Source organism: Melozone crissalis, unplaced genomic scaffold (genome assembly GCF_028551555.1).
Source record: "Melozone crissalis strain CALT ecotype California unplaced genomic scaffold, PUWL_Pcris_2 ptg000029l_1, whole genome shotgun sequence".
NCBI classification, from domain to species: Eukaryota; Metazoa; Chordata; class Aves; order Passeriformes; family Passerellidae; genus Melozone; species Melozone crissalis.
This window is the reverse complement of record NW_026535807.1, coordinates 1,481,397-1,492,365: the sequence shown is the minus strand read 5'-3', so window position 1 is coordinate 1,492,365 and position 10,969 is coordinate 1,481,397. Positions and strand designations below refer to the sequence as shown.

General features: G+C 54.2%; 1 protein-coding gene across 10 annotated transcripts in view; it reads left to right on the top strand.

Moving 5' to 3' along the window:
• Nucleotides 1-3,542: 3,542 nt before the first annotated feature.
• ITPR1 (inositol 1,4,5-trisphosphate receptor type 1) overlaps nt 3,543-10,969 on the top strand; it is a 161,430-nt gene continuing 154,003 nt past the window's right edge. For all 10 annotated transcript variants that reach the window (XM_054280942.1, XM_054280938.1, XM_054280937.1 and 7 more), the window contains exon 1: nt 3,543-3,665. The gene's annotated coding sequence lies outside the window, so the exon portion shown is untranslated. The remainder of the gene's footprint in view (nt 3,666-10,969) is intronic.

Genomic DNA, 10,969 nt, shown 5'->3' with positions numbered 1-10,969 from the left:
GAAAACGGAAATATTCCTTTTGCATTGGCACAGTGATCTTTGCCCTTTGTTAAGGAATGAATGGCCTTGAAAATGAGAGTTAAATCCAATTTATATTCTCCTGCTAAATATTTCCCAACACAGTTCACTGAAGTGAGAGCAGAAAGTAGGCATCCAAACTCTACAGACTTCTAGAACTGAACAGTCTGTCAGGATAACCTCCCCTCAATAAAGCCCTGGGATTCTGGCTGTGGGGTGCTGGAATTCAGGAAAATCAGCTGATTTCCAACGAGCTGGGACAGCTCTCTGGTGTATGCAGCATTCTCATGGCTCATTTTGCTGGAATTCTTGTGTGCATCATTTGTGTGGCTCCATCAGGAGGGCTCATATTCCTTACTCTCCCCAGAGAACAGATGAAATAATTACAGTTTGCTTCTGAGCAGCTTCCACTCTGAGATCCTGAGGACTTGGAGAACTTTTGCTGCTGTGGATCCTTTTGTGCTCAGCCATGCAGGCTCCAGTTTTTCCCTCTCCTCACACCGATTCCCCACGCTTCTGACCTTGCTGTTATTAAAATGTGATGGGAATGAGAGGTTTTCCAGCACTTCATGAGAGGCTGAGGTGTTCCAGGAGTGCTTTTCATCCCTGAGTGCCTGCATGGATCTCCCTGAGGACAGGGAACTTCTGGGATCATCCTCCCCATTGTGAGACCAGCCACGAGCAAGAGGAGGCAGATTGATCCTCGCAGTCCTGGAATATCTTCTGCTCTCATTTTTCTTCCAGGGCTGTTGAGCTGCAACTGACAGCAGAGACAAAACCAAAACGGCAGAGACAAAACCCCTGCCAAGGCACCCACCAGGCTGGAGGTGCAATGTTTCCAAAACAGCCAATTGTTAGTTGTAAATTTGTCAACACGAAACAAGACAATAGAAATAAAAAAGCAAATAACAGACTTCAAATTTCATTTTAACATCTTTCATCAGTGCTGAATTTCCATAATTGCTAAAAATAAAGTAGGAGTGGAGCAGAACAAGGTTTGAAAAGGAGAAAAAGAACAAAGTACTCCAATACCAAAAAATAAAAATCCCTCACAAGTTGTTTTCCTGTGACTGAAACCACATGTGCAATTGGGCCAAACATTCACAGTGCAGCTCCCAGGGCTGAAGTGATACCTACCAAGCAGTGTTGTTTCACTATTTCCTCTCTGAATTCTTGAGCTCGTTCCCTCGACCCTCTGGGGGTGTGTGGGCTCCGAGCCCAGCCCTCATTTGAACAGGACTGTTCCCATCTCGGGCTGCCTCCTGTAGGTCCCATTATCAGGGAAAATTCCTGTAAGGGAATGCTCTGCTCCTTCCCAAGGTGACCTTTCCCACTCCCACGCTGCCCTGCAGTTTTACCTCTTTTCAGTGCTGTAAGACCATAGGAGCCCCATGAACTCACAGCGCCTGCAGCAGCGCCCAGAGCAAGCTCCTAAAGACAATTGGAAATGTTCTCCTGCATTGGGAACTTCCATGATGATCTTGTCTTTGCCAGCACTCCTTCAAATCTAGCAAGTTCTTTGCAGAGCTTGGTTGGTATTTTTGACTGATAGCCAAAAAATTGGTGAGGGGCCATCAGAGCATCAAGGGGGAATGGATTCCAGCTGACAGAGAATAGGTGTAGGTTTGATATTAGGAAGAAATTGCATCCTGTGAGGGTGGGGACACCCTGGCACAGGGTGCCCAGAGAGAGCAGCTGTGGCTGCCCCATCCCTGGAAGTGTCCAAGACCAGGCTGGTTGGGGCTGGGAGCAGCTCAGACCATTCTGGGATGCTATGAGCTCCTCAGCCTTTAAGAACTGACCAAGACTCAGAATCAAATGTAGTCTACAAGTGAAAATGTGGCCTTTGGTATTTGTGGGGAGGAATTCTCCACAGGGGCAGATTCCACTCCCTCTCTGGGCAGCCCGTTCCCCTGCTCCCCCCGGTGCTGCTGCTGGGATTTGTCCCTCAGTGCTGGAGCTATTTTAAGGCACGCTGCTTGCAGAGCTGCTCAAGGTGCTCAGCAGGCACAGCTCTGCCCCTGGCTCTGGTGACAGCCCTTCTGTCACTGCCCTGCAGCCTCCGCCTGCTGAGCCCATCCAGAGATTAGATTTGATTACACAAGAATTCATTAGGATTATCTAATGATATTAGGCACCACTACTCTGCCAAATTCCCGATGAGTAATGGCTTGTAGTATTGCAGCCATGTAGGAAACCCATAAAACTCTGTTCTCTGACCTTCGCTTCAGTTCCTGAATCACGGGCTGCCGCCTCTGCATATCCTTGCTCCAGAGCCCCAGCTCCAACTCCTCTGGAGATATTTTTAATGGGAGCCAGTGCAGGGGAAGTGCTGATTTCAAACTGGCTCTTGTGGGCTTGTTCCCATTCACCAGCGTCCTCCTGCTGCTGTAGAGAGAGAAACAAGCGAGGACACCTCTTCTGTTTCCCAAGAGGGAAACAAACAGGAACACCATTCCTACCTGTTACCCACGGCAGCACGTGGCTGTGGGTGACAGTGAATGAATGAGGGAAATGTTTCCTTCGCCTAAATCCCAATTAAAGCGATACAGTTGTTCTGCAGGCAAACATTGTACCCACTCTGCGGGGCTCTGGGCGCTGCCAGGCAGCCACAGAGGGCGGGAAAATCGGGGTGTAACTGCGGGGAATAACCTTGGCTAATATTTAAGGACAAATAATTACATAATACAAAAATAAATGAAATATTACTATTTTTTTATTTGCTGCTGGTCATTCTGGCTGAAGTTTTGATGTCTCGTTAGCGATACCCCCGTGCAGTTATTTTAGTGAAGAGGAACTCCAGTGACACTCGCTGTTTCCAGAGTCTGGAGCCGTTCCTGCAGAACAGCCGCGACTCTGCCCAGCCAAGGGCTCGCACCTGAGTCCCGGCAGAGGTGACGGCACCTGTGCAAGCAGGTGCTCATCTGATCCCTCGCTTCCCTCTATTCTGCGCTCCCCAAACAGCGCTGACAGCCGGTTTATTCAGTGTTTACTAAGGGTTTACTCACGCACCCTCTGTGCCCGGTACTCCGTACGCTCGCCCCCCGCTCGCTCCAGGGCTCTGTGCGGACCCCCGGAACAAAATACATCCGAGTCCCCAACCGGGGGAGTTCGCACGAACAGAGGGGTCCATCCCCGCCCCTGACCGCACGGACCCGGGGGTCCATCCTCATCAGTTGCCGCACGGACACGGGGGTCCATCCCCGCCACTGACCGCACAGACAGAGGGGTCCATCCTCATCAGTGACCGCACGTATAGAGGGGTCTCTCCCCATCACTGACCGCACAGACAGAGGGGTCCATCCCCATCACTGACCGCACAGACAGAGGGGTCCATCTCCATCACTGACCGCAGGGACCCGGAGGGTTTCGCTGTCCGCTGCCCCCGCCCGGAGCGCGGCGCGGGGCACGCTGGGAGCTGTAGTCCCGTGGGCCGCGCCCCCGCGGCGGGGCGGCGGCGGCAGGACTCGCTTACCCAGCATGCCCCGCCGGTTATTTAAGGCACGGCGGCGGGCGCGGAGCGCAGTGACCATGTGGACGCGCAGCTAAGGCGGCGGCGGGCGCAGCCTCCGGGAGCGGGACCGGGAGCGCCGCCGGTATGGAGCTGCCGAGCCGTCCATAGCCCGCCCCGCCGCCTCCGCAGCCAGGTACGGCCGGGATAGAGCGGGCACGGCTGGGCGGGGAGGGACGCGGTAAGCGGCTGTCGGGGCAGCCCCGTCCCGCAGCCCGAGGGATGCAGCTCGGTGCTGGGTGGAGACACCCGGGGATGCGGCCCGTTGCTAGGCGGGGAGAGCCGGGAATGCAGCCCGCTGCTGTGCAGGGATGCGTTCCCGTGCTCGGCGGGGATGCCCGGCCGCCGCAGCCCTCACGGGAGCGGGCAGAGCCCCCTGCGCCGTCCCGGCGGTCCCGGAGCGGGGTCCCGGTCCCCGCAGCACCGCGGGCCCGGCAGCGCAGCTGCGCCTCCGCTCCAACTTTCCCCGTGCTTTTGCCCCCGCGCTCGGGGCTCGGCTGCGAGCGATGTTTGGCGTTATGTAAACACTTGTGAGCGCCGATGGGGATTTGGCCATGGGCGATCTTCCTCTTAAATGGTCAAAAAGCGGGCAGCTGTGGGTGGATGTTTCGGAGGGTCCCGCTGACTGGCCTGACAGGCCAAATATTTGGCTGTTTCCTGGACTACAATAACTGGACTTCGGCGGGGGAAGGGGTGGGGGCACATGTGCATTCCCCATGCGTGTACGTGGGATGTGCCACAGTCCCGAGCGGCTCCAGGGCTCCGTGCCCAGCGCCCGAGTGAGTCCTGCGGGTTCTGGGGGGCTGCTCGGGGGGCACGGGCTCCCCGTGCCGCTTTTCCCGCAGGGAACACGCTCCGTGCGGCGGGACCGGCGGGGCTGCCCCGGCCCTTCCCCTCCCGGCCCCAGGTGGGTTCGCTCTGGCCGCCGGAGTTTGGCTGAGCAGGCTCCAACAGGTGAAAGGCTGGAGTTGGATTTATTGCCGTGCAGCGCTGCCGTGCCTGCTCAGCCGCAGATGGATCGGCCTGCGGTCCTGCTGCTCACAAATCAGGAAGGGAGAACGTGGCTAATACGATCCAGATCTCAGCCTGATGAAGATTTAGTGGCTGCCAGTCGTGCGGGAGTAGCGTGTGTGGGAGCCGCTGGTTTTATTCATTAGCGAGCCTCGGTACCTGTGCATGTGTTGTGTTTCTCAGCGTGTGTTTAGCTGTTTGCTTTGAGGCTGTTTTGCCGGGCTCGGGAATCAGCCCGGTATCCCAGGACTGCAGATGGGTTCGCCGGAGGGCTGGCTGACTCTGAGCCCAGGCCAGAGGCCCGAGGTGGAGCTGTTTTCCTTGCAGGGCTCAGCTGCGATGCCATGTGAGGCCAATATCCCTTCCTTCTCCTCAGTGCTTCCTCTGTGGCCACCTTAATGGGCTACCAGGCACTGGATTTCTTTTCTGTGCCTTAATTTACACCAATTTCCTGGCACAGCAAGCATTCCCCTGGTCTGAGTGCCCGGTGGCTGTGCTGGTGTCAGTGTCTGGAGCAGTAGCAGCATTGCAGGCTGGAGCAGAGCTCTGGCTGCCCAGCACCGGCTGCTCGGGGAGTGCAGAAAGCTGTGGCATCCATCAGGCCAGAAATGCAGGGTTCACAGGACACGTGGTGAATCAAACGTGGGAACTGACCGCTGTGGGACCCAGCAGCCTGAGCTGGTAGTGCTCAGGGTGCCTGAACCAAAAGAAGGAATCACTGTGAAAACAAAACCACAGTTGCAGCGTGTTTCAAAACAAGCTGATGCTGAGCTGATTATTTCTGATGTTTTCTTTAAGCTGCCCCTTGTTTGTCAATAACAGGGGCTTTTCTTGTTAAAATACCTTATTTCCCCAAGATTAAAGTGTTTGCTTAGATGAGGGTTTTTTCTCCCATCTGCTTGTTTTGCAGTGTTGATTAAGCCTTGGAAATAGTTTCCTCTTACCAGGTTTCATAAATTAGGAAGTAAACAAACAGGAGTAACTTTGGTTTGCCTTTGCAATCATGGGGTGGAGCTTAGCTCGGGGAAATGGTTTTTATGAGATGTGCTAATCCTGAACACCATCGTTGGAGGGTGGAGGAGGCCTTGATGAGGAGCACAGGAGGGAGAGCGTTTGGTTTATTTCTGATGGTGGTTGGCGGAGCTGCAGGTTTGGGTGAATGGAGCTGTCCTGGGACTGATGAACAGGGTGGAGGGGATGTAAGGGGCAGTTGTGATCTCTGGTTATAAATGAGAAGTGTAATTTTGGGAGGAATTCTTCACTGAAATGGCTGTGAGGCATTGGCAGGGCTGCCCAGGGAGGTTGTGGAATCCCCATCCCTGGAGGTGTCCAAGCAATGCTTGGATGTGGAACTCAGTGCTCTGGGCTGGGCACAAGGGGAGGATTGGGCACAGCTGGGACTCGATGATCCTGGGAGCCTTTTCCAGCCTCGGTGGTTCTGTAACATGATCTTACCCACAGCACCATCAACCCTCTCCTGTTCCCTCAACAAACCTGTTTGTAGCCTAGAAAATGCACAAATTGAGTTAAAGTGGAGAAATAATCTCAGATCCTGGCAGCTCACAAGTGAGGGAGAGCTGCAAACCACGATGTGCTGCTGTTGTGTGGTGTGAGCTCTTGCTCTGACTTTGTATTGTAGTGACTCCTCTGCTGAGGACAGCCCTGAATGTCCGTGACAGCGTGGCAAGCACGAGAACTGCAGGGGTGGCAGGTTTGGGGTGAATTCTGGGGATCCAGCTCCTCCATGCTGTGTGTGTGCCAGAGAAAGGGAACAGCCCCAGGGGCTGGTCAAATTGGGGTGGTCCAGAAGTCTGTTCTGGAGGCAGAAGCTCCTTTTGGCTGCTCCTTGTCAGATGAGCTGGTCTCTTTTTGTAAATTGCTGAAATGGACAGCATTGAGGTGGAACTCCTTGTTCAGTGCTGTCAGGCAGGATTAGAGCAGATCTCAGGTATCCTGAGCCCTTGTCTGGTACCTGCCCTTGAGTTGGAGCAGGTGCTGCTTGTTCTGAGGAGCTCTTGGAGCAGGTGGAGCTGCTCTTGGCCACCTGGGCTCGTTTGTGCCCCATCAGGCAAGAGAGCAGTGCCACCTGAGCTGCCCCATTGCTGGGGTGGCATCAGGAGCAGGGCAGTGCCAAGGGGCAGCTCTGGGACCCTCGGTGCCAGAAAAACATTGAGGGGCTGGAGCGTGTCCAGAGATGGGAATGGAGCTGGGGAAGGGTCAGGAGCAGCTGGGAAGGGGCTCAGCCTGGGGAAAATGATCTCAGGGGGAAATTCTGGCTCTGCACAGCTCCTGACAGGAGGTCAGGCTCTGCTCCAGGGAACAGGGACGGGAGCAGAGGGAGCAGCTCAGGCTGGGCTGGGCAGGCTCAGGGTAAATATTAGGAAAAAGAACTTCACTTGAAAGAGTAGTCAGACACTGAAATGGGCTGCCCAGGGAAGCAGGGTGTCCCCATCCCTGCAGGTGCTCAAGGACTGAGCAGATGTGGCTGTTCCTGGCACGGCTGGGTGGGCACAGTGCTATCAGTTCAGTTCAACACCTGGAAGGTCTTTCCCAACTTCCATGGTCCTGTGGTGCTGCCTGGTGTGGTGGCTGTGCTGGCTGCTCAGTGCTCAGCACTCTGCTTTGGAATATGTGATGTGTCAGCTTGGGGAGTCTTTGAGACATTATTACCCCATAAATACAAGCTAGTTGTAGTTGTAGGATTGTCTTAAAGCCAGGAGGAATGTGAGGCTCCCGTGGGAGGTGGGATGAGGGTAGTGGCTCTGTAGTAGCTGGTAGACGAGCTGCTGGCTCGCCCGTGGGTGAGTGTGAGGGAAGGCAACCTCAGCAAAGCAGCTTAGGGAGACCAAAGGGTTTAGAGACAGAAAATCATGTGCTGCTGGAAGGTTATGTAAATGTAACATCTCTTCACAAGGAGACTGTGGTGTAAATCCTGGTTCCTAAGATCTGCATTACTGTATGAACCAAATTAGTTTATTCTGCTAAGATAGCAACAGAAACTGAAGGTGCTTGGGTGGCCTGGAGCCTTTTTTTGTGCTGTTTGTGTGGGATAATGCACAGGGGGTGTTAAAAGCTGCCCAGTTTCATCCAGTGACCTGTGCTGGGTGGGGGCAGGTGCTGCTTTACAGCCTGGGAGAGCAGTAGAGAGTGTTCTGTGCTGCAGGGCTGGATGCCAGCTGTGTCCATGGCTGTTCCAAGTGGTCCCTGTGCAGCCCAGCCTCTCCTGGAGGATGCTGGCAGTGTCCATGGCTGTGTCCATGGCTGTTCCAAGTGATCCCTGTGCAGCCCAGCCTCTCCTGGAGGCTGCTGCAGGAGGCAGGATGCCAGAACTGCACGGGCTTTGATCTGGCTCGATATTCCTGTCTAATTTCTGCTCCCCATGGACACTACCAAAGGACTACAGCAATTATTGCCTCGTTCTGTGTCTTGGCATGAGCAGGCAGTGGCTGGGGATGGAGGCAGATCCCTCTTTCCAGGGTGCTGTAAGTACTTGTTAGATTGGCAGAGGCATCCAGAGGCTCTTATGTGGCTCTTGCCTGTGCTGTACCTGTTGAGAATGTACATTTCCAGGTCTTCAGGGCACTTGTGGTTTATGGGACCAAATTTGCTGAGAAAAGCTGTGGCTGCTTCATCCCTGGGAGTGTCCAAGGCCAGGCTGGACAGGGCTTGGAGCAATGTGGGGTAGAGGAAGGTGTCCCTGCCCATGGCAGGGGGTGCAATGAGATGATCTTCAAGGTTCCTTCCAACCCAAACCATTCTGGGATTGTATCCTGTGAAAAAGATGAAATGGAAACTACAGGAACTGTAATTCAAGCGAGGAAAGCTGCAACATTCAGCTGTGGATTCTGAACTCAGAGGAGTTTCATTTTCGTGCTTGTGGTTTTGGTTAAGCTTGTCAAAACTTGGATCAGAACTTCTTAGCAGCATTCTGTGGAGAATAAAATGTCAGCTGATATCTGAGCAAGTTAACCCTCTGGAGAGAAAATGGGTTGGAAATGTCCATGGAAGTCTGTGTTGCTTGGTTTTGGATTTGTGGCTTGTGGCATTGTAACTGCAGCCTCACGTGCCAGAACACCAACAAGAACAGTGCTGCAGGAAGCTGAGTGTTCATATCTCACTGATCTTCCCTGGAGGTGTCCAAGGCTGGGCTGCACAGGGTTTGGAGCTGCTCTAGTGGAAGGGAGTGGAATGAGATGATCTTCCAGGTCCTTTCAAGCCGAACCAGTCTGTGACTCTGTGTTCATTTGGCAGAGATAATCAAAGGAGGGGGATAGCTCTGAGAAATGGAAATGCCAGATGTTTCTGGGTTGGGATGTTGGGTAATGCCTGTGCTTTGGAGTGATGTGGTGCTGAGCTCTGAGGGAAGAGGCTCGGTTGGTTGAACCCAGTGTCACAGTGGACACAGGCAGTTCATCCTCTCCTCATCTGGTGCGTGATCTTCTGGGGCCAGAGGGTGATAATCTCTGAGCATGCACATGGAAGAAATTTCTGATCATAGTAGGCCCAAAAATGACTGCTGCCCAAAGACTGCACTTTGTTTTTTATTTGATGCAATTGTTTAGTAGCAGTTTTGCATGAAACTTGTATAAACATTTCTTTATGCCTTGGCCCATCCTGTCCGCTTCTTCAGAAATTCAGAAATCTGCCAAGAAGCTGTGAAGAAGAAAGCTTTGTTTGCAGTCCAGCTCTGTCCCATCTGCATCCCACTGCAAGGAGAAACACATGGCCACAGATGCAGCCACCGACCTCAGCTGGCCGGTGGTGCCTCATCCCAAGGGTTAATTGAGAACTCCTGATTAAAATAACTCTGCAGTCCTTGGCTGCTCCTCTCTTAAGTGTTCAGTAGATTCAGATGCTGATGCTCGTGGGTGGCTCAGCGTTTTGAACCTTTGCCTTCTGGAAAATTACAGTTGGGAGGCCAACAGGTACGAGGCAGCCTGGGAACTGGAGCCTTCATCTGTAATGCAGCCCGGCCCACCGGGGCTTTGGGGCTCAAAGTAGGTCCCCTGGCCACCAGTGGCTCTCCACACGTGCTCGTCATGTGCTGGCAGTGGCTCCTCCTCTTGGGCTGGTTGTCCCGGGGCTGAGGTTTTATCCAGAGAGCCGGGAGCCAGCCGAGGTGTCCGGGAGGGACGAGCGGAGAGCGGCGCACGGGCGGCTCCTGCCTTGGGGACAGCGCTGCCCTCGGAGCCTGCAGGGGCTGCCCACAGGGACACAGGCCTTGGCTGCTCTGCCCTCTGCCCGAGGGGACCCAGCCGTGCCGCGGGACGCCCTGCCAAGCCCAGCCCTGGAGACCGACAGCGCGCCCGCCATGGAGGAGAGGGAGCCCCCGCCCAGGTGGGGAGCTGCAGAGAGGGGACAGGGCTGGACAGGGCAGGGGGACAGGCTGGGGAAGGAGCCAGGGCAGGGGGACAGGCTGGGGAAGGGGTCAGGGCAGGGGGACAGGCTGGGGAAGGAGCCAGGGCAGGGGGACAGGCTGGGGAAGGGGTCAGGGCAGGGGGACAGGCTGGGGAATGGGTCAGGCACTGGGGACACAGGGCATGGAGGCTGCTCTTGGGACAGGTGAGCAAACTGCTGAGCTCAGGGAGTGTTGGGTTTGCTGAGGAGTGCCGAGGGTGGATTTAGGGTGCAGGAACCAGCCCCTGCTGTGGTGAGCCCTCAGCAGGTACCTGGCCATGCAGGTGACATTGGGGCTGTTCTGTTCCCTCTTCTTCCCTGGCCATCTTTGTTCCTTGGCCAAGCTCCAGCTGGTGCAATGAACCAAGCTTGCTCTCTTTGCCCATGACATTGGTTGTCCTGGTCCTTTTGGCGTGTTCCAGCTCTCTCCTGATAGAAATGTGCTGGAAAACACTGTGTGCTCATCGGGGCCTCGTCCAGGGGCTGACGTGCAGGCTGCCTCCTCCCAGCAGGGCTGGAGCCTGCCAGGATGGGCTTCAGGAAGGATCAGCTTCAGCAAGTGCTCCTTCCTTTTAATGGGATTGAGAAGATGCTGTCAGGTCGAACTTAGTGTGGAACAAAGAAATGATATTTTTCTCCTGACAGTGTGTCTCTAATACAGTTTCTTTTTCCAGCTGCCTGCAGATGCCTGTCAATAGGACCTGTCAGTCATGTTTCTTAGCTCAGTCAGTGGCTGCTGTGTAAGGGATTGCTGTCAGAGTGTGACTTCCATACTTTTGACTTGAATTTTCTGTAACTAGCTTGTCCGGTCGCACTGGGCAAATAATAAAAAAAAAAAAAAGGCAGGCGCCCTTTCTAAGGAGAAAAGAACATTGTGCACATTTGCTTTCCTGTACTGAGGTTTTATTGAGGTTAAAGTTACCAAAATGAGTTGCTTTATCTGTTTTCTTAAACTGCAGTTGCACCTATGAAATAGTAACTTTGCAATAACTTTGTCACCGATATGATAAATCTATTTATCTGTGGAGTGGC